At 39.2% G+C, this 24,516-nt stretch overlaps 1 long non-coding RNA gene across 1 annotated transcript in view; it reads left to right on the top strand.

Annotated features, from left to right (window-relative positions):
• The window catches only part of LOC110353323 (uncharacterized), a 99,527-nt gene extending 80,064 nt beyond the window's left edge, over positions 1-19,463 (top strand). Inside the window, exons 10-11 of the long non-coding RNA XR_011808512.1 lie at positions 17,449-17,547; positions 18,213-19,463. This is a non-coding gene — a long non-coding RNA (uncharacterized lncRNA). The remainder of the gene's footprint in view (positions 1-17,448; positions 17,548-18,212) is intronic.
• The last annotated feature ends 5,053 nt before the right edge of the window (positions 19,464-24,516 follow it).

Below are 24,516 nucleotides of genomic sequence, written 5' to 3'. Positions count from 1 at the left end.
TTTTGAAACTGCCTTAATAAGTCGGTGCCCTGGTTTTGCAAATAAAAGTCACAGAGTAGTGGACTGAAATATATGGAGAGAATGACAAGAAGGTTGCAATTCCCTGAAATAATGCTAAGGTTATTATATCCCTGTAAACTAGGCACCAGAATGGCCTAACAGAGCTATTTCAGTTTGGTACCTTTTCTTGATGTGTCTCCTGATGCAACTCCACTGGCCTCATTTTATAACCATTTTTACAACCATTTATTGATCCATGAATTAGTGAGCAATGGCCTGTCCTGGAGCAGTCACAACTTATGTTTTTGGGTTTCTGATGTGTTTTTCTTTTGTTATCAGGGGTGAAGGAGTTGGTTTGGAATTTCTTTTCTTTGTAGTGTTTCATCCAGATAAACTGTAGATACCTTTACACTATTTCCATAAAATTTCATTATTTATACCCTAATTGTTTTTCCCTTCCCCCTTCTACCAGGGTGGAGCTGATTTCTCTTCCCTCTTCCCCTCCGTCTTTCCCTTCCCCCTCTCCCTCTCCCCTCCCCTCTCCTCTCCTCTCCCCCCCTTTTTTTTTTTTTTTCAAATCCTGCATCGTGATACCAGAAATCTCTCTTTGAATTATGTGTTATCTTTATAAGAGCTTGACAATCAAGCCTTAAGTGACACCTTGCCTTGATGGCAAAGAGAGTATTTTTCTTGTCAGTGTCAATTTGAGTAAAAAGTGTGTGTATATATGTTTAAAATGTAGTCACTTGTCAGAAGAAAAGCAAGGTCTTGTCACAGAGATGAAATGTTAAAGTTACTACTTTGTTTAATATTTTGTAAATGTCCATATTGTGTAACTTCTTTATTTATTAACAGCCTGAGTCAAGAGCAAGACAACATGATACTTACACCTGGCACTACTCAAAATACTGTCTTAGGTAACATACCAGCTTTCAGGAGAGGCAACCTCTGGCAATCACAAATCCCAAGCAGGATTTTAGGTCTTTCTAGGACAATGAACACAGCTTGAGTGTCACCTGTGAAAGGATGTAAGCCTTTGAAAACAAGTGTAACATGTTTTCTAAGGCCAGAAATATAAAATGAAGGGCAGTTTTCTTCCGTTGGAGCTAGTGCTTTAAAGCAGTCTTCAAGTGTAGCAACATGGAGAATAAATTACAGCAATTCAATCTGGATGTACAAAAGACTTTGTTAACTGTTGGGAAGACCATGCCACTGGGGAAAGAAGAGAGGTTTACAATAGCTGCCTAAAAATTGGAGGTAGTATTTCTGGATAGTGGAACTTACCTATTCTCCTAGCACTACCTTTGTCTTGCTGGTGTCAGCATCAGTTGACTTCATCCACAACCTTGTGCTGGACTTTGGAAAAGTAGGCAGGTTTGCGGGGGTGAAAGGACCTATGTACATAGAGGAAAGTAAGTTTTCCTGATCAACTTTTTCAGTATCGTTTTAATTAGATTGAAAGGTACCTTGTCAACCTGGTGTTTTACTACCCAAGTGTTTTTTACCAAGTTTAATATTTATTTTAATTATCTTATTTTTTCTTGATTTCTTAAGAAATATTGTACACAGTGAATTACTTTAAATCTCTCTCTCACACAGTCTTTTTAATTACAAACTATTGTCTGTAACTTCACCATCTGGCCAACATTACATGAGTTGTCATATTTCTCTCTCCCTTGTCAACATAGGTGGTATTTGTTTCTGGTTTGCAACAGCCGTTGCTAAAAGATGTTGCATGTCTTTACATTACTTGCTTGGACAGCTGAATGCTTTGAGATATTTTTTTTTCCAGATTCGAAATAAAATTATTTGGTTTGATCTGAGTTTTTGGTTGATTTGCTCAGCTAGGAATGGCATTTTGAGGGAATTAACTGGGATACCTTTGGAACTTTAACAAGTAGGGAAACTAGAAGAATCATAGAAAAAAAAACAGTTATCTCTCAAAACAATTTGGACAAAAAGGATTTTTGTTCTTATTTCATGTATGTTTCCTACTCTGTATGCTATTTTTTCCTGCCCCAACAAGGAAGTCCTATGAGGAGGGTGTTTTCTTGGTTCTTTGGCTCTGGAAGCACTTATGCTCCAGGGCATTGGAAGGGGAGGTATGAGGAGATGCCCTGGCTTGATAAAATCTGGAGACTAACAGTAGTCAGAGTACAAATACAAATTTGGTGCTTTCTCTTTGGTCAAAGTTCTTGAAATTTTGAAGAAGCTGTGAGTGGAAGTCCTATATACCCCAAGAACTTATTATCTTAGGACCCACTACATTTCTGTGGGATATTTCTGCTATCCTCATGCTAATCTTTGTCCAGTCTTTGTCCTGGGAAACATGAGGCAGGGGACAGGGAGAGGTAGATAAGCAAGGGAGATAGAGTGCCAAAGAAAGGATCAGTGGGTTAGTGAAAGCTGCATGACTCTGGATTCATTCCAGCCGTCCTCTGTACAGACGCTTTTGTGAAACTCACTGTGGCTTCTGAAAGGAAGGTCCCTATTCATTCGGCCACTGAAGGAGATCATGCTAATAGGCTGCAGGATCACAAAGCACTCACCACCTGCTGTCATGAACGCAGGTCAGGCTTTGTCTGCTGTGCTGAATGCTTTTTTTTTTTTTTTTTTTCTCTTTAAAAACTGAAGTGTAGGTATATATTTGATGGAGTTTGTGACTCTTTTGTGTCAGCATTTCAATTTTTAAAAGATGAGGATGAAAAACAGATATTGTCTTTATTGTTACAGGTAAGCGTAAAATACATCTTTTGCCACTAAAACAAGGTAGTGTTCAGAAAGAAATTCCTAGAAATCTGTATGGAAATTTGTAGATAAGAGAATTAAATCTAAACCAGTCTGATTTAAAATTAAGGTTTATTAACCTTAGGCTGAACTTTCTAATTTTTATGCAGTAATAATGAATTATTTTGCTGACAGTAAAAATATTCTCAAGTTTCTAAACTAATACATTGAATCTAATTTCTCACTGGAACTTTTTCTTTAATAAAATACTTGTGTATAGTTTCACATTGACAAAGTGAATCTCTAATATTAGGGTTGTTAGAAGCAAAAGTCTGCATTTGTAACCATTCTGTCAAATTTGTCCTTTGAGGAGAATAGAAAAATACATAGTTTATAATGTAAATAAAGAAATGTTCAGTGTAGCCTGTTTCACATTTCTAGAATTTAACTGGTGATAATCTAGGATTCACAAGAGCAATAAACTCTGTCCTGAAATAAATCATCAAATTTGAAATGCAAACTTCATAACAAATCTGAATTTCAAATGATAGTCTTGGTATTGGTATTACAAGTTTGTAATGAAACTTGTATATGAATCAACAGATAGTGTCTTCCTTTCCTTTTATTATCTCATGAAGATCCATTTTAAGAAATCAATTTCTTAGTGTGTTGAGATAATAGGAACTTTTTGAAGGATATAGTGTGATAAAAATTAAATTAAGGCTGTGCTTGAAGTGACAAATGTAAACATCTCCTGAGGTATTGCATGCTGTATCCAAATAAGAGCACAGCTGCAAATAATTTGAAAACTAAATTGTATTTTTACATCAACATGGTTAGACAAAAATGACTTATTAAGTAATTGCTATTGTGACATAAGCTTTATGCAGTAGCTGAATTACTTGGCACAGCTAAAACCTCAAACTACCTTGGGAATTTACCACATTCTTTAATTTTCTGATTGATTAAATGGATTATTTGACATTTTGGCAGAGCTTTGAAATCACAGCATAACAAAGACTCCTTTCATTGCTCATTATTTGCTCTCTTCAGGCTTAGTGCAGATTCTTTGAAATGAAAGGTTTAAGGTGCTTCTTTCCTGGGTAATTTTTGTTCCAGTTCACATTTTTACTAGCAGTGTCACATTTCCAACTCAAATTCCCCTACTGTGTAAATGCAGTTCCTTATAATGAAAGCATAACCTATGGAGATTTGTAATCTAGAAAACACTTTTATATAGCTCACAACGGTGCAACTGAAGAATTCAGTACGGCCAGTTTGTTATCAGAGAGGCTCTTAACCCTCATGCCCCTGGCATTTTCTAGGCCATGGAGTGCAGGGAGCTGCACTAAATGGCGGGCGTCTTTGTTCAGTGTGTGCCAGTGCTCATTTTTCTGCTGCCTCAGGTGGAAGCAGTCAACATAATGCACCAGTTTTGGGTCACAGCTCAGAGACAGACAGGTAGTTTGGAGGCATTTATCAGCTTGACACCAGTGAGTAAATGCATTACCTAACTGCACCGAATGTCATTAATGAGCAGCAGCTGGATAAAACAATCCCACTTTTGAAGTAACTGCATAATCCTCTCTATTGAAAAACAGCTCATGAGGGTACCTGGAGTGTTAGTGGCTGTTCTGCTCTATGCTACTTCTCAAACACAAATTTGGTGGAGCTAGGTAGCAAGCACATAGATGGGAGCGAGACCTTCAGTGTCTTGTACTCATGCATTTTAATGACAGAAATCCTTGGCAGTGCTGGATAGGAGAGTCTGATTTCAAGCCTGTGTCTTTTCTAATACTATGAATACAATTGAGGCAAATTGCTTTGGCAGTTGCCCTCAGAGAGAGCTGTTTCCCCTCTCTCACAGATGTGGACAGCAGTCTGGGGGCTACACAAGCACAAGGACATGGCTTCAACAATCCTGTCACCATGGCAAGATTTCTCTTCCAAAAAAAAAATCCCTTCCATGTGTCTGCATCAGTAACGGAGCGCAGCTCTCCAGGATGCTTCTGGCATACAGTGAAATATTTGCATAGGTTTCTTTGAGCTCAGATAGGGTTTCTGAGACGTGGTGAACTTGCAAGCAGCTGGGACTATACAAACTACTTGCTATTCTTAAAATGTAACCTTCCTTGCAAACCACCACTTATTATGCTCCACCTCCATCTCTTATGCTTTTCAAGACAGAAAAATACCTTTGAGTGGGGAAAACTGGGTGTCCAAACCTTGCAAAGGTGAAGCTGTGATTCCTTTCAGTTCCGTATTCCAAGGGAAGGAGTATGGTCCTATTCAGTGTCTCCAAGCACTTACAGTTTTTCTCCAAGGAATTAAATTATGCTCATGTGCCTAAGAACCCCAGTTTGTTTCCAGTTTTCAGCACTGTTTCAGAAATGATGCTCCTATCTGTCACACTTCCCTTCCTGAGGGTGGGAGCAGGATCACTGCTAATTAGCATTTTCTGAGGTTATAGCTCGATTGGAAGTTGTAAGGTAACTAAGCCTGTCCTGAGTTTAACTATTTTTCTAGCTGAGGTAAAGCCAATGTTCCTGATAGTCCCCTATTATAAAGTGGTTTAAACCCAAAGGATGAAAAACAAGCAAACAAACAAACAAACAAAAAAGTGTAAATCTATATATGATTATAATTTTAATCATCTGAAGTAGTGATTCTTGAAATCAAGGTTGTGCAGTGCTTTATGTTACAAGATGTTGCTTTCAATTGTTTATACCTTGTTCAGGCTGAATTTTCCTATGTGCTCTTCAGGCTGATTAAAAAAAATAATAATAAAGAACTGTAATCCACTTAAAGAGAAAAAAATAAAGTTTTACTATCACAGTGGTAGTTTGAGGTAAGGATCTATGCACTCTCTAATCCTGTTAATGAACTAAGCATGGTTCATATGATGGAATCTGCTGCTTAAAAAACTTAGAACACAGAAGATGCAAAATTAAAGAAAGTAAAAATTCCCAATTCTGTGTTTAAATAATGTAAAAGCCTCTGAATCTCATAAGCAGGGAGATGCATTCTTTTAAATGTGCTTAGTCTAAGTCTTTTGTTAGACATTATTTTTGTGTCCTAGTCTACATAATAAACCCAATGGAGGCTGGCACTCAGATCCTAGCTTTCTCCCCTGCTATAAAGACAGGTAATGCTTTGCCTGAAATGGAACACCTTCAGAAAGAAAGACTGAGTAATTCCCACTTCAGATATCCCACCTCGAATATCTGTTGTGAGGGAAATGAGTACAAGAAGTCTTAGGCAAAGTCTTAAGCATCCTAATAACTCATCAGCTGGACAGGAAAATATCAACGCCACCAGTATTGCCTTTGGGATGTGGTATTTTGAGAAGTCAAAGCTTGAAGAGTCAGAAGGGAGCGAGACAGTGCATTTATGAGTTGTGCAACTGAGATTGGAACATCTCAGAGGTCAGCAGCCTGTTCATGAAATTTAGGAATAGGTAGGCTCCCAGAGCCAGAAAATCAAAGGTATTTCAGTGCTTAATTCCTAGTGAGTCATCTAAATGGAAGTGAGATTTGTGGAAAACAATGTGATTCTGCAGCTTATAAATGACAAGCTGAGAATAAAACATAGCCTCTCTCTTGATGTGCTTTAATGATTCAGGTTTTAGAGGTGTGCTTGAATTATGTCTGAGGTAGCCGTAGAGGGGATGTTTGTAGCATCCTAGCTGTCCATGTGCATGCTTTTAGTCTGCTGCAAATGGGAGAAAATGTGAATTGGCACTTAGAGTGAAACACATCAACCCACCTCAATCAGTACAGTTTGCATTTGCTGTGGGCTAGCAGCAGTTTCTGTGGCTCTGCTGATGTGTGGCACACTTGATTTCGAGGCTGAACCTGGGGCCACAGTATCAAGTGCATGTCTGAATCCTGCATATGCAACAGGATCTAGCTGTGACAAAGTCATTACTGGCATGATTTAAAAGGAAAGAAACCCAAACCCCCAAAGGTTTTACATCTTACCTATAATGAGATCATACAGCAGTTTTATTTAGTGTAAGACTATTTAATCCATAGCTCTGGAGCTAAAGTCATCCCCTCTGGGTCACGTATCTGACTCAGCTCTAGAACGAGCAAGACCCTCAGCTTTCATTACCGTCAGAGCAGTGACATATATATGATTGGCCACCTGTGCTACTTAGAAAACCCTTGCTTAAGCATTGGTCCTAGCCCTTTGGGCAATGCCACCTTGTTGTCAGTTTTAGTTCCCACTTTATTTTGTCATCTGTATTAGCATAAAAATTTCTACTACCGTGCAAATGGCTTGCAGTAGGCTGTAAAGATGCTGAAGAAAGGTTGTGATTTTAAACCAATACAGCCACATCAGTATGAACATCTTGACTGAATGTGCCACAGATCATTTTTCTTCTATTCCAACTCTTTATCTTAGGCCTAAGATTCACCTTGGTTGGTTACAATTCTGTGAAAATTTCAGTTCCTTTCTTATATTTTACAGTGTAGTGCCTGCCTCTAGTTAGGTCAGTATAGAAATGAAACCTTGTCCTGGTTTCACCTGGGATAGAGATAGTTTTCTTCATAGAGGCCCACACAATTCTGTGTTTTGGATTTTTGATGAGAATAGTGGTGATAACATGGATGGTTTCAGTTGTTGCAGAGCAGTGCTCGCACAGAGCCAAGGGCGTTCCTGCTCCTTGCGCTGCCCTGCCAGTGAGGGGCTGAGGGTGCACCAGGAGCTGGGAGGGGACACAGCCAGGACAGCTGGCCCAGGCTGACCAGAGAGGTGTCCCATACTGTGTGGCGCCGTGCTGAACAGTAAAACTGGAGGCAGTTGGACAGGCGTGTACAGGTGGGGGACTACCATTGCTCAGGGTTTGTCTAGGCATTGGTCAATGGGTGGTGAGAAATTGTGCATCGCTTATGTCAATTTTTCATTATTTTTATTTTATTTCATTCTACTTTCTTTTTCTGTCCTGTTAAACTATCAGACATTTTACCCAGAAGTTTTTTCTCTCTCTCTTTTTTTTTTTTTTTTTCCCCGTTTCTTTCCCCCATCCCACTGCAAGTGGGATGGCAGTGAGCAAATGGCTGTGTGGTTCTTAGCTTCCTGCTGGGTTAAGCAACAACACCCCTATGTAACAAAAATACAGCCTCAGAATTAACTGAGCTCAGCATATGTACTCCAGTTTTTATTTTAAGATGACAATAGCATTTGTAATGTGTTTTGCATTATGGCTGTATTTGAACATGAAAGCTCAATGCATTGGTTCTACCCTGTATAAGTGGTAGTTAATGAAACCTTTTATTAGTAAAGTTTAGATAATTACCTGGGTAATTTTACAGACAAATAATTCAGTAACATGAAATGATTTATTATGTTTATAATGATACTTTATTCACTTTAAGTGCAGATTAACATGTTAATTACAGACACTCAAGGGACTTGCAAAAAGTTATTTTAGTGATTATATGTTATTAATTCTCCAGGGACTTTTTTTGAAACAGCACCTGCAGAAAGATTCAAATTATGAAAGATTCAAGACAATATGCAACATTGGCATTTGAAGATATTTGTTAAAAAATATATATTTCACAGTTGTGGGCTTGTTTGTTTGTTTGCCCTTCTAGTGTTGAGGCCACTTCATCTCTCTTGATAATGAGACTGTACCTGAATCAAGGTAGATGCTAAATGTCTTCCTAGAGCACTTGTCAGGGCATAGTAATCCTGGTATGAAAGTACACCATGTCATTTGATCCTATCTTCCCCTGTGACAGTTCCAATAAGCCGCTATTCTTCAGGTCCTCCTGGCTATAGCTACTTACAAATGATAACAGATCTCTCAATTTTGCAGGTCAATAATGTTAATATGCACTGCTGCTTTAGTCTCTGATAGTATCTTTTCCATTGATACCTCAGTGATGTCTTCTGAAAGTGCAGAATATAGCAGTCTTGCAAGCACTTGTTCACTGCAAGCAATGTGCATCTGATCCTGGGTTTGGTGTGAGGACATTATCACCTGTTCACTATTTGACACCAAAGTTCAAAAGCCCCTGTGACGCTGGGACTAATGGTGTCTAACAGTTTTTCTGACAAAAAATAAAAAATAAAAAAATTGAACTGTTGGACTGAAGAGGCTTTTTGTTTGTTTGTTTGTTTTGATAAATCATGATTAATGAAAGGCAGAATATTCTGAAAACCTCACTCACTCATGATGGCTTGGTGGAGACACCACTTTTAGTGGTAGGTGTGTCATCTTTGGGGAGTTTGGGTATACCGGGACTTTGGTGGTTTGGATGTGGTCGTTGAGCACCAGTACCATGTCAACCAGTGGGGAGCCCAGTGCCACCACTGCAACTCAGGACTCTCAGATCTTTTCTGTGTGGTTGGTAGTTGGAGCTGCCTTAAGCACCGCTGTTGTAGACACCTTTGTGACCTTGCTTGAGGCTTGCTAGAGGTTTTGGACAGAGGGAGGTATGTTGTGAAGTACTAATACACTCCATTGTGGTTCTATTCCATGTCAATCTGAAATCCAATACCCCAAACTCATCATCTGGACAACCTGCATTTCAGACAGTTCTCATGAGGAATTATTGTCAACAGTGCTATGTCCTGACACGTCATATTCCACATGTGAATTGTGTAAATAATTCTGAATGGAAACAGAGTGAGGGAAAGGTGCAATGATTAGTAGCAAAACATGCACTCCAGAAGTTCAAATGATGAGTTTTCCACATCAGTCCTGTCATATATGCACAGCCTTCTGAAGTCTCTTTAGACCAAGTTGTTTTAATAGTTTAGACTACCCTGTGTCCCCACCTGACCTTAAATTTGATAGTAGGATAGATAAATTTAAGTAGGTATCTTCTTTCTTTTACCTTCAAATTCTTTGCATTCACAATATTTAGACTTTATCATGTAGCTGGCCAGAAGACACTGACGTCCAGAAGTGTTCATCCCACTGGAGAAAATATGCTTTCTGCCTTGTCATTTTATCATAGCATTGACTCCTCTGGTCTCAGGTTTCACTTTGGTGGAAATTCCATCTCCTCTGGATAAAAATGTGCAGCTCTGAAAAGTGATGTGTATTTTATAACTTCTAAAATGTCCAACATGTATTTTTCTCTATAGGCAATTAGAAAAACTATTTATAATACTGTAGCAAAGATGAGGAGATTCCAGATAATGCAGAGCTGATAGTGACATTAGGAAAAGTTTCAAAACATTCAGCAAGAAAAATGGCATCCCATGAAGCGTCAGCATGAGGACTATTATATGTAATTCATTTAGTAAATATATAGATCACTAGTGGCATTCAAAATGTGCTAAACTGAGAATGAATACTGTACTTACACCATTAGATAACCTTAGTACATTTGTGTGTAATGGTTCATTCGGGATTATTCCAGGCATGTGGATATTTATCATGATATTCCTGCATCTGTGTCCAATAAACTAAAGAGATAGTATATCTGATTAAGCTACAACAGTTTTAATAGCTGATACATTATCTTTAAGGTAATAAATCAAGGGAGCCTCTCTAGCCCAGCATAAAATTTGAGATGTTATAACCTTTGCAATAACAATATTGATCTCTCAAAATGATGCTAGGTGGGAACAACTAGGAAAAAAAATCAGGAAATCCCCAAAGAGATGGGAGCTGTGACAGTTTTCCAAATTGCTGTTTAAAGGGATTCCCCAGGTCTATTGGCTACAGCAGATAAAATAAGGTAGAAATGGATCACGTGATGTTAATTGGAAGAATTAATTCTTGTATTAACATCCATCTACTTTTATTTAGATTGAGAAATGTTCTGCCCAAAACTGAATGAAGAAAGAAATAAAATACCATTTCTAACATGTTTCTCTTGACATGAAATCTTACTTGTGGGAATATGCCAAGATGGTAATGAGCAACAGGGGTTGTCCAGAGGACAGCGTGCTTCCAGTCTCTTTCTTTCCTGATTGAGTCCCTGTGGCTAATTTGCTGTTTTTCCTCTGCTGCTGTTGAGAGTTCATGAGGATGCTCCTGATGGAGGGAGCTGTATATAGAGTGTTGAAATAAGGATTACTATGAACTTATGCCACAGCAGATTACAACGTGGAAGCTGAAACTAATTTCTCATCTCACAGCCTCACTTTGTTTCTCCCATATTTTCACAGTCACATCTTGCTTTGCAGTTGATTTAAATCAGGGACAACTTGGAGGAGACTGCTGAAAGCAATAAAAGTACACAGCAAAATAAAATCACTAAGATTTTTTTTATTTTTTTTCCCCAGAAAACTCTCTTTGGAAACCTCTCATGAAACAAAATTAAATTTCTTTAAAAAACATTTCTGAACAAAACTTTGTTTGTTTGTTTTTGTTTTGTGTGTGCGTTTGGCAGATTACCTTCAGGCATTCTGTATAACAGACTTTTTTTTCCCTATCCTGAAAATTTAGGAAAGGAGTTGCTTGTTGGCCAACTTATCCATAAAGCTATTAGTTGTTCTGACCTTTGAGAAGAAAACAGGAAATAGAAGTATGACATCTAATAACTATTTCAGCTTTTAGTACTGGGAAACTTAATTTGATTCATGTGAAAATTTATATCTAACCAAAACTTTCAGACAGGCGTCTTACTGAGAATGATGTGTGTGTTAAAATATTTTGAGAAGTGATCAAAATGAAAGTTGTTCTTTTGATATGCAGCTGCAGAATCATTCTTTGCATCACGTAAGGCACAGTAATGCTCATAGAACTTCAAGAGTTATAAAACATGCTCATACAGAGCACCATCTTTGCATCATTCTGATAAGGATTTCTATGGCAAAAAACATTTTGCCTAATCATTTTTATAGCCAAATATTTGTGGAATGAATGCTATTTCTCCAGCTGATCTTACATTTTTGTGGTTGGAGCGGAGAACAAAAGCCAGTTGCTCAGTTGTTTAACATCTTCTGTAACCATTATTATTGAAATTTTCTATAATTTTTGCTCTTCTGTTGCTCACGTTGGAAATTCAGTTAATGCTTCTTTTTCATAGGACTTGACAGCAACATTCACCAAAACAACCACACTATCCAGCAGGGAAAGAACAATCTTAGAAAATGCTGATGAAAGCAAAGTAGGTTTGCCATAGCTAAAAAAAAACTTGTCCAGTTTCATCTTTAAACCAGTCTTTCTCACACGAGCAGTGTATGTGTAAAGATTTTCAAGCAAAGTCAACAGTGCAGACACACTAGCAAATTCCACCCGTGCTGAACTCACTCCTATCTGGCTCACCCTACATGCAAACTCTGCCACACATGCTCCCCTGCCACTAACCTTGTGGAATAGAAAAGCAGAAGAAATGCGTACACAGGGATGCCTCTTCTCATGCATTTGCTCCTCATTCACCTATACACCTCTGAGAAATATGGGGTATTTATTACCATTTACTACCATTGTTCCACTGCCTGATGTTTCTTCTTTGCATCTCAACAGCAACATGCTGCTGCTCTACTTTGTGCTATTGGATTAGTTGAATACAACTATTATTCAACGTTATTCTGATGAGACTGAAACATAAGTTTTTTTAGTGTGGCAGATTTGAGCTTTTCAAGTGAAAGCAACAAATTTCGATGCTTATTCATTTTGTCTTGTGCTTGCTGAACAACAATCTCTCTGCAAATTTTCCCAGTTCCCAGCTGATCAACAAATTGTCCTGTAAACAAAACTTTAGAGAGTGTACCCTGAGACATTGTCCTGTGCACGGGGGCAGGTTTTTCTTGAGCATGGCTGCATAGCTATCTATGGTTTCAGGCTGTGAGGGCTTCCCTTCTGTTTGGATCAGAACTAGAAGGATGGGCAGCAATAAGCAACACTGGTACAGAAAGAAGGTTTCAGTTTGGGATACTTATGAGATATAAGATTAATGCTTTATGCATAAACTTTTTATACTAGCAAAAAAAAAAAAAAAAAAAAAAAAAAAAAAAAAAAAGCAGGAACTTGATACGTTATTTTCCAGCAAAGCTGCCAGCTGAGAAATTCTTCTTAAGATTTTGATTATAAGGAAGCCTGAAGGAGGGACTGTGCTGGACAGAGGAGCAAGCTGAGGCAAAGCATCAGCACCCATCACTCCTTAGGCCCTTTTGCCTCTTTAGGTTACTTTAGAGTACAAAACCAGGCCTGGCTTCAGATGTCACTCAGGTTGCTTAATCAGTATCAACATCTCAGGGCTGGCCGGTCCTACACAGTAATGGCATGGCAACTTGTCTCAAGGTCCCTGAGGTCATTGCTTGGAAAGGTGGCCTCCTGCTCTCATGCCTGACCTTAGTGCCATGATACAGGACTGGCCTACACGTTGTGTGGCTGAGCCTGGAGGGGGAAGAAATAGAGCTCTTCCCATGTATACATGCATTATCATCTTTGCCAGCTCACTGGTGACAATATTATTTCATTTTGGTACCTTCCGTTGTGAAAGAACCCCAGTAACTCATGAACAGCATAACACCAGCAGGTAGATACTGTGTTCCTAACCAGCCTGCCTTTCTTACCTCCCCCCAGAAACTCATACTTCTTCTGAGTCTATTAGGTTGGGAGAGATAGAGAGAGATCCTCTGTAGATTTAGGAATTTCAAATAGAGATGGAGAAGAATTTGAAGTAACTGTTGGAGATAGGGAGTGCCCAGCCACGATACCTGGACTGATCCTTCTGAGAGGGATGACGGTTGAATGTGATTAAAGCGCTGTGTTGAATTTCCATAAAAAATTCCAAAGAATAAAAATTACCTGCCCTATGAAATACCGGCATTTGAAGTTGTTCTTTAAGAGTAAGTTAGCCACGTGTCATTGTTCTTGTGAAAACATCTTAAAAATATGTTAATGAATGAGAATTTTACTCAAAGAAGACTACAGTCTTGAATATTGTATTGGTTTGCCTCTCCGCTCTATGAATGTAGATGAGATTTAAAAGCCATAGTAATTTATGAGCTGTACTTAGAACCTATAAAGAGATATCTTGGATTCAGAATTGTTTCATTCCTGATGTGATTTAGAAGATTAAACTGTCATATTTTAGCACAGATAGATGGCCATCATTGCTATAATTAATCATGTACAATAAACTCTATTATTTAGAAGCTATTTCATATAAAAGTTGAAAATATTTTTATATAATACAAAATGAAGTAGATTAGTTAAGCTTTATAATTATATTTTCTAGATATATGTTGATTTGTTTCATATGCAGGGGTTATTTAGTTTACTAAATTGTCCAATACACTGAATGCATACTGCAAAACAATATAGTAATGGAATCTTTGCTAATGACTTCAATTTAAGGACAGCCCATCTAATAGCTGAGATAAGATGTTACTAAAACAGTGGGCTAATGATTTGAAAATTGCTACAAAAATTGTGTTCAGTCTATGATGGGTTGCAAACATAATTGTACTAATAAATATCCAAGTCAGCCCTGATTTTCAAGCTTATACCATGATTACTAGGAGTTTTAGGAATATGATGGGGCTAAATAGTGCTGCTGTGCTTACATGAATAGCCTCTTCAGTGGCACAGCTCTATTGACTAAAGAGAGCAAGCACACTTACTAGGCAGAAATGTAGTAAACATTCATAACTGACTGGTCAAGATTGCTTAACTATGCATGTTTCTTGAAACGCTTTCTCCTGAATTTCAGTCTATATATTGTCCTGAATATGTTTGTTTATATATAACTCTATCTATCTATCGATCGATCGATCGATCGATCTATCTATCTATCTAATATGGCTAAGATGCTACCTATAACTGTACTACTGGATACTGGTGCTGTTATAAACTTTTTTAATGTTATTTCCATGTTCAAAGTGCACATCTAGGATAAGAGACACCTGAGCTCAGTCTTCTTCTCTGCCTGCGTGTCACTGAATCCATATCCTTCAGCTTCTAAAAAACTGCTCTCAAAACAGGCAAGTTATATCAGAGGGTCAGTCATAGGAAGGGATTGCGTGTCTCCTTTGGGTCAGTGGCTCAGTGTTTGTTTTCTGGTCTCTGCTATGGACTGCTTATGGAGTTCAGCTTAAGTAGAAAGAAAATAAAATATATTTAATAAATCTTGGGACAGAAAGTGACCTTAATTTGCTGTTTTCAGTGAGCTGGCTTCAGCATGGTGCCACCCCAGGGGAACCCTCAGTCTTACAACTAGCCTGTGAGAAGAGGGCTGTGTCTTCATGTCTCTCCGATGAGGTGTGAGCATGCAGTGGTGTTGGAGTTGTGTGGTCTTGTCAATATGGAGACATTTCTGGGAGTTCCCCCGGGAAAAATTCTGCAATCCCAGGGCAGGTGTTTGGGTAGTTGTAGTGCTCTTTCACAGCTGGATCAACAGTTATAACTGAGAATTTGATATATATGCATGAAAATCCCATGTGTTTTTTGGTACAAAGCTTTTGCACAACCGCTTATTTCAGTGCTGATAAAATTTCAGCCCATGTTCTTAAAGAAAGCTGGGATTCTGGCACAAAGATATTTTTTTTTCTTTCTGAAACGAACTGAAAACCTGTACACAGCTACTTGTAAGGTGCAACACTTGAAAGTGTTAGTCTGAAACAGAAGAAGTGAAAAACATTTCCTCCTCCAGTTTTCTGACAAGGATGGAATTGGATGTTCCCTCTGTTCCTCACTGCAAGGTGAGGCAGCATACCAGCTAGCCTATTGTTGCATCAAGCCTCATGAGGAAAAGTGGTGGCTGAGGCTGCCTCTTAAGGTATTGTGTTTAAGATAAGTGCTTTACGAGCACACAGTGGCATGCACTGGCATGGCCTCAGAGACGAACTGGGAAGATACTGAGGAAGGCAGGCACTGCTTTGGAGGGACAGAGGAGCAGGTAGGGGGTAGCACCGTGGTGCTTTGGCACCGCAGCCTCCCCACTACTGACAAGAGAGCTGAGTCTCCTGGCAGGCTTGGAGCTGTGCAGCTGCAAGCTATGAGAAACAGCAGTAAAGGACTATATTCAGCTGGAGGTCATGGAGAGAAAAGAAAGGCAGGCTAAGTAAGGAACATAGGAGGCTTAATTCACTTGGCCTCCTTTCCTTTCCCATTGCAGCTGTTCTACTTCGGTTTGTTTAGCAGGCCTGAATTTTTTTATTTATTTATTTTTTTTTTCATCATTGTTGCTCATAGTTAGCTTTGGGGTTGAAAGGAGCTAAGAGTAAATTATATGTCTGGGAGCTCTGAATGTCTTAAGTGTAGTAGATCGTGGCAACCCCTACTGCTCACATCTAATGAGGTAAAGCAGACAGCTGCTAGCCTTTGGTTTGGAGTGGGCCTGTGGAAATGCTCCAAGCAGCCAAACAAAAGCAAATGGGGAAGGGAGGGCACCATATCCATGGGGCTTTGTAGGGCATATGCAGCAACCACACTGTTTGCTTGACTTCTCTGCTTGTTCTGGGCCTGCCCCTGTGCCTCTCAGGGCAGAGATGCAGCTGTATGCCTCATGTTCAGGGGCACCCAAAGCTGGAGGACTATTTTCAGGTGGCTTCCAGGTGTTGGGAAGTGTAATGAACAGTGAGTGAAATGCTGGAGTGCAGAGGTGGCACCATGTGAGAGCTCCAGCTTATAGTCTCTGGCATTGGTCACTGCCTGCTTATTTTTTTATTATTTGCTAGGTTGTAATATCATGCCTCTGCTCATGAATGCTTCTGCTAACTCATGGTGGTGTACTGACTTACTGTTTACAGTATCATTTACCTCACCTCTGCTGCTAGTCCCCAGTCTGTAGGATTCAGCCTAGAGAGTTCACTTTGCTGTTCACCTCCTCTGACTCCTTCTGCTTTGTATCTTAGTTAATTATCTGTAGACAAAGACACACTGGATGCCTTATCAACTAGAAAGACTGAATTAATCAGCTTTGTTAGGCAAAGGTTATAGCAAGGGGGTGACCATCCTATCCATCTGTTCACTCATCTCCTGAAGAGTAACCATAACAGAACTCTTAAAAATCCTATTAATTATAGGTCAATAGCCTAGACACTCTGATAGCACTGCAAGGAACTATGGACAAAATGTCTGGGATTAATGGATTTTCTGAAGACTTTTATAAGGTCTTTTATAGATGTTTTCCTCTCAAATGCTAATATGTTCTGCAAGTAGAAAGAAAATGGCTTTTTACCACTGTATTCCCTTGATGTGGCTAGGCAAAGCAGGGAGGTACCTTAAAGTATATAAAATGCATTGACTTGATCAATTCATATGTAAAGTTCAAGGAGAAAACTTTGGCCTTTTGCCTTCAGAAGTAATCATCCAAGTCACAGAATTATCTCATCTTGACGCATGAGGAGTCTCATGCATTGAAATTCAGAAGTTCACCCAATTTACTACTGGTGATAAAATTGGCAAAATGTACTTGGGAAGCATCAGACAATTCACTGTGCAGCATACCTTGCTGAAGCGAATCCAATCTCCCTCAAATTCTGTCTTTTAGAAAAATGTTATACAAGTAGGCTAAGAAATTCTGTCAACTTCTTTATCCCTTAATTATGGAAACTTTCATTTGGAGGTGTATTGTAACCTATTCAAATGTTAGGGCTCTAAATACCATGTTTGTGCTTAGTTTGCAGTAAGCATGGTTGTGTGACAGGGCAACCATTTATCTCTGTTCTTTCTTGCCTTGACAGCTAGACTTGACATCTCAGATTGCTGCAGCAATCCACACTCACATCCAGAATAGGGCACAAAGGGTGCAGAACTGTTTATCGAATCTTTTGTCCCTTCTGTCCTTTATTGTGCAGCATTGAAGAAAGCAAAGTGATTAAATATGGGAAACTGAAGATTTATGCCATTGCTGGGAATTTGCTGCTATCATATCCAGTGCTGAAATATCATTTGAGGTTTGTACCCTTCCCTATCATTATTCTGTAAAACTGAAGGGACCTGCAAGGTCTGAGGAGGATTGACACTTGCTTCCCAATAAATCTACAGTCTATACCATTTTGGAAGAATCAGTAATCACAGGTGTTTATTATATCCGTGCATTGGAAATAATAAAGCATTTTTTAATATACTTTTTTCTGTCAAGATTTTCCCTTCTTTTATATAGGTATTTATACCTGTGATTATAAGCAGAGCAAATTTGGCATTTCACTGGGTCAGCTGTTTTCCTGAACCCTCTTCCAGGCTCTGAGAAAAGGATTGGGTATTCTGTAGCACACTTTTTGTCTCTCAGGATGAAGGTCTGGGCTGCTATAGAGAATGTTTTCCTCCTTCTTGCTGAGTTATGGAAGGCAATGCTCTCATCCCCTTCTCTCACAGAACTTTACAATGAGCTACCCTGCCTACCTTACTAGAGTTTCTTCTGCCACCCAGCTAGGTAAATAAATAAATAAATAATCAGAACAGCCCTCCCCCCCATCCCTCAAATGCAGGGAGTACAAGAGGAGCTCAGGAAAAGCCAGCTCCACTTCCTCACCTTCCACAAACTGAGGCTGGGCTAGCAGATAGCCCTGAAGGAAGAGCATTGGAGAACTGATTTTTTGTTGTTGTTTGTTTTCAACAGCAACCCCGAAAGAAGCTGGCAAGTGACACGGGAATCAGGTGAGAAAGTGGGGACACCTGTCTGAAGTGGCAAAGGTCCTTCTCTATAACTGCAGTGGATCCGGTGAAACGGGGCAGCCATCGTCTATCAGCACTGTGGTCCCAAGGTGCTTCTGGAGGTGTCTGACCTGGGAGCTGACCAAGGCTGCCGCGATGTATCTTTGAGGTGTGAAAAGCTCTCAGCAGGAGCTCATTGGGCTGGGTTCAGACAAGGAGCTGTATGTGGTCAGCAGCCTGTACTTGCTCATTGCCCCAGCTTAAATGACTGCCCAGGCAGAGAGGCTACCAATTCTCTTTATGTCATGCATTACTTTAAAAAAATTTATCAGCTTCTGAACATTTGGACATCTTTATGAAGGTCAGGATTTGCACACGAATTGTCTCTGAATATCACAAATTCTTTCTTGCCTTCTCATTTCTGGGAAAGCAGATGTAAAGCCTAAGGGATGAACAATACAGGTATTGTCTGAACAGTTCTGTGTAAATCTTCCTTGACCAATTCCCTAAAAGTTGTGTCAGCAAGATGTTTTGTTTTGTCAAGGTTTTGTTTTGTTTTGCTTCTTTGTTTTTAATCTGAACCCAGAGATCTGAACTGATGTTTCTTTTTGCAGCTTTCAAATCTTTGGTGTTGTCTGTCATGCATTTAATCTGGAAACGTATGAGTAACAGTTTGGCTAGAGAGCAAGACAAAAAGAGAAACCTGCTTGTAAAGAAAGATAATTGACACAGTAAGAGTCCAGGCCAAATCCCCTCCACAAACAGTCCCACTGTAGTCAATGTGATTAGTTGTGTGAATAAGGCAAAGAGAATTTGGCTCTTGTTGCAGTCCCAGCCACCTTTTATCATTGGAGAGAGAAAAACACCATAAAATTAAATGGGTATCATCCTCCCCACATTCCTAGTGTAACTATTTTAACGGGAATGCTTCATAAACAGATAAAGGCACTCCTGAGCTTTGGGATGATCATTTTTTTAAATGACCATTTAGAGCTGGATTATGGTTTTACATTTTCACCTTGGAGCATTTAAGGGCTGTTTGGGACATTAAATGCTAACCTATCAAAGCCTAAACTGAAAGGCAATGTTGCTTGTAGTCATACAGCCCAGTGAAATAATATACTTTTGCTGCTGTTAATAGGTAAATACTTTCATTTGTAGAAAGAAAATGGTGATTCAAGAACGTTTGATGCCCCTAAAACTCTCACAGCAGCTGGATATTTTACATTGGTTTCTATAATATTATTATGATAACATTTCTGTCCCGCAGGGGTCTGCTTGAATATCAGAGCACTCATCTTTTTTTAAGCTTTGCATGATGTGAGATATTAAAATTAAGGCTGGTGTTTACTGTTCAGTTCTTACACACATATTCCCACATTCACAGCTAGATATTATTTCCCTTGGAAATGCTTTCTGTCCCTGCCAGTCACTGAATGCAATCAGATAGCTTTGCATGGGCCAGCATACCAATTAAGTACCATGCCTGAGATACGTACTGTTACCTCCATCAGCAACTTGATAGCTCATCGGCACATAAGCAGTGTATATTGATAAGGAGAAAGCCTGATTCCACATTGGGAGCAGAATCTATTTCTTGAAAATGCTTTCAGGATGCACTTTGAGGAGAAGAGGGGAAAGTCAGCATATAAAATGGTGAGAAAAAAAATGAAACAGGAGGAAAAATTAATGGAAGTAGGGTCAGAAAAATATTCAATTAGAACTTGCAAACCTGGTCATATTACTCTGTGTTACTGTACATCTCACCATTATCCAAATCTGTTGCTAAACTGGTGGCATTTTTCTTCATTATGCAGTAAAATGGTATGATGAATAGGTTACAAATATGGTGGAGGAAATGCCCTGGAATTATCACAATGCCTGAGAATAAAAAAAAATGCCTTAATTTAAATTACTGGTATGAAGCATCTGCCAAGTGCACAGACAGATGTGAAGACTGGAACGTGATTTTGTTCTGATGCTGCCTTCAAAGTTTCTGTTCCACTTCAAAGGGGTTTTCAGGCTGAATCCTTCCTTGAAAGCCAATGTCAGGGATGTGATATAACAGAGAGCAGCATTTGACATGTTTCTCAGCTGCAAGGAACTGCATAGCCTGATATCTTAAGTCCAGTTTTGGAGCCTTTCACAAGTAGCACTCCCCCACATTTCAGCTGAAGAGCTGGTTAATGTAAAGATTATGACTCCTAACAATGAAATGAAACATGACGTGAGAAAAAAGCTGCTATCTCAGTCTAGTTAATTAGACATAATTTACTCTTCAAGAATTGTTCTTATCCATACTGATGTGTTAAATTTCAAGCTCATTTTTACATTTGACTGATTATTATGTTCTAGAAAGACAATGCCAGGGTATTCAAACCCAGCATTTGGCCTACTTTAAAACTGTGAGAGCCTGAAATTTAGTACCACTAGATAATAAAGAATTTTATATTAGTATCAGGATATGAATGAATATTTTACTAAAACTTCAAATAAAATCATAAATAATATTAAAATGCTATTTCTGTAGCCTGGTCTGGAGCATAGCCATCCCTTTCTTAGCTGTGTATTCACTTTAATAGAGCTTCCTAATGGCTGCAAGGACTGTCCACCTAATTTGATGTCTTAGTTTCCAAACTCATTGGGAATTGTGTGTTATAAAAATAATGTATACATTGTAGAGCAAGCGTGAGAATGCATACCATCATCCAGCTAGGATGTATATATGGACCAGGAGGAAGTCTGCCAACTTAGTCCTCTGCTAGAGGTTTTTGTGTGATCTTCAGCAAATATTGGTAAGTGCCTGTGCTTCATTTCTACACCTGGAGAATGGGTATAAGGAGGGAGGAAAGAAGCAAGGCTGGGATACCCTTCCTGGAAGTGCTCTGGCTAATCTGAATTTTGTGGATCATTTGTTGGCTACTACAGTGAGACTGACAGAAGTAACCTATTAAGTTCTTCCCTTCAGTTTTTGAAGACTGTCACTCACTGCTATAGTGTATGACACTGCATAGAGATAATGCAGTGCAAGAGAAGCTGTTTTCTACCTCATGTATGAAAAGTGAAGTACTCGGATGGAAGTTTGCACAGATGTTTTTACTAACTTCTTTATCTTGTGTTGATATCTTTATCTTGATTTACATGTGTTACTTTGGCATCAGATCAAATATTTGGATGAGATTTCACTTCTATATGAGCATCATTCTATATTGCATTAGATTTAATGATGGTTATCTTTGCTTCACTGTGAATGGTAGCTATATTTTAAATGCATAATATGCCGAAGCTGATACGATTGTATCTATCATTCAAAGAATAATTCTAGTCTTAAACTTCACAAATGCTGTTAGATTCTTCGTAGCAATATTTCACTGTTAAATTGCATATTTGGAACCAGATGGCTCAGAAAACTGATAAGACGATACCAAATCTCTCACCTCTCAGTCACTGTTGGGTTGAATCCAGCCCTGGTTCAGAGTAACCAAAAGTTGCTACCATCTGACAGCTGTTTTGTGGCTTAGATGTTTCCAAGTGGACAGGTGTCTGCAACACAGCACCCAAAAATAAAAAAGAAAAAGAAAATAAAAAGTCACCTGCACAAATAAAGGGTTGAGGCACAGAGGTTGAGAATTTATGGTGCTGAAAACAGAGTAACTTCTCTGATCACTGGTTGCAAAACAGAGTCTTACATCTCTTTCTGGAGGTGCCTAAAATGTTTAAATTCTGCTGCACTGCTTCTTTGAATCAATGCCTGTCAGTAAGATCATGTAACTTGTTTCCTGAGTTATAAATTCACCTAAATGTGCATGAGATGAAATGATATACTATTTTCCCTCCCTTTGAAATAATGCTCTGATCTTTGCGGCTTACAAGCTAGTTTCCTGATGAACAAAAAGTTCATTACAGAGTCTGTATAAAGGAAACACTGTAGAAAAATACTTATAACGATAGTGGGATGCCATGACTAAAGAACCAAAATGACCTTCCCGTTTCTTTAATCATTATTTTTTAGCATAGTGTGGCTAGTACAAAGGGAAATAATGGTCCCCATTTTATGAATAGGTGCAGAGAAGACAGTCTATCATTGATAGGAAGTAGATGTGTATTTGCAAGAAGGATGCATGGTATGAGACAGAACAGTGATTCTGACTATTTATCATTAACGCCAGGAGGAAACTCAATACAGTAATTCCTGTGGTAGCCTGAAGCATGGAGGCCTATCTCTTTTGATGTTCTTGCACAGATATAATTTGTGTCTTTGAACTAGCCTCCGTGCTTTCACTTTCTTAATGCAGAAGAGAGAAGCTAGCATTCCCGTTCCTAAATGCAGCAATGTGAGTTAAGTACATGCAGATTTGTGTATGAGTGCCACAAACTGACAGCCACCACAGGAGCTCTGGCTCAGCAGGTCATGGTCCCATTAGACATCTTAGGAAATAAAAGATTATCAAGTCTGTCTACTTTTGCTTTATATCAGTATTTTTATTTTTTCCCTTCCTCACATGCCCATCTTGATCCTGCCCAGTGTGGTGATGGCATTCCCAGCCTGCAGGTTACACCAGCTGTGACTGTTGCATGCTGCACTGCCTGCTTTGGCCAGCACTACCCCAGCCTAAGCTGGGTCTGTGACTCTCCTCCAGGGAGAAGCGGGAGCAGGATGTGTCCCTTGGTGCTTGATGTTATCCTTTCTCCACCTGGAGCCAGAGGCACACTGCTGCCTGATGCAGCCTGGTAGACGAGGTGTCTGGAAGGGTCCATGACAACAGCCAGACAGCACTTAAGAACTGACCTTATTTTGATGGAGAATGACAGGAGTCATAAGTACCAATTTTTGTAGTGGGAAAAGACATAGGAAAGATCTGCAAGTTCAACACAGTGTCTTCTCTCAGAGGGGAAATGTGACTTTTGTACTCGGCACTATCAGTGGAGCAAATATCAAAATGGTAAATGTTGCACGAAGGAAAAAGTTGCACTCTTCCCAGCCATTTGAATATAATTATGTACCGATTAATTGAAGAAAATGGCATCTGACACTGTCAGTGTTCTGAAGTGTCATATACTAGACCCCCAAAAGCAAATGAGGCACATATTAATTTTAATTAAAATGTTATCAAGAGGTACTGCTGACCAAGAAGCCCATTTACAATAATCTGCTTTAGTAACAAGTGAGCAAGTCAATTTATTGAACCAAGATAAAAAGCCAACCCAAGTAACAACTGCCCACTGAACACATATTTGATCTTCCAGCTTCCTCTGATTAGCAGAGGAAAGCATTCCCTGAATATTACAGGGTTTTGTCTTCTTCCTTGCTTCCACTAGCTGGTGGTAACTTGTAGTAACTGTCTCCATGGTGCAATCAGCATTTGTTCATCAGACTTAAAAGGGAGCTTTTCTAGCAGATCCAACTTGAAAGAAAGCATTCATAGAGACATCAGTTGCCAGGTACTGTTATTTTCTTTTGTGCCTCAGCTGTTAAAACCTCTGTATAGAATGGGACATTTTCCTTGGAGATATGGCTAGTTTACACACAGAGTCTAGTGCACAAGATTTGGGGGTTGCAGTAGAGGCTGTTTGCAATGAAAAATGACAAGGTTGCACAAATTCACCTCTTTTTGAATTAAATTCATTAATCCAGTCCTTTGGATTTTGTGCTAAGGAGCATTAAACTGGACAGAGATTTCCTCAGAAGAATTCTGATTTCAAATATAGGAATAAAGCCGGTAATGACAGCCTAGCTACTGCTCACAGCAGGAGCACTGGGAGGTTTGATGCACTACACTTTGCTCTGCCATCAACATCAGAAAGAAAAATAGCCCCACCATGGCTCTAACCTTTGTCCAGACCATTTTTGGGAACCACACCTGACTGCTTACTGCAGCCACACTTGTCTCTACAATGGTACTGATGATCCATTTAGCCCAAGAAAAACTCTCACCTTCCTTTTGCTATTCATTAGTGTAAAAGGCCAAGTCCTTTGCTACATGGACAATAAACATGGAAATACATTATCATTCTAGAAACAGACATAATTTCAGAATAAATTCAAGTAGTATCACACAAATAAAACAAAGTGGACTTATTCCTGCGTCATGCCCAAATGAGAGCATTGCTGTAAGTTAGTTCTCTTTTCACAGGAAGGAGTTCAAAGCTTTGGATTCTTCCTGAATCCGTCAGCAAGCAAGATGCACTGGTTCTCTCGGACATGTCATAACATACCAGACCCAGAAGCCCTCTAGATGTCTTTCTAAAAGCTCTGTTTTAACAGTTGT

This window comes from Anas platyrhynchos, chromosome 1 (genome assembly GCF_047663525.1).
Source record: "Anas platyrhynchos isolate ZD024472 breed Pekin duck chromosome 1, IASCAAS_PekinDuck_T2T, whole genome shotgun sequence".
Lineage (NCBI taxonomy): Eukaryota > Metazoa > Chordata > Aves > Anseriformes > Anatidae > Anas > Anas platyrhynchos.
This window is presented reverse-complemented; position numbering and strand designations above follow the sequence as displayed.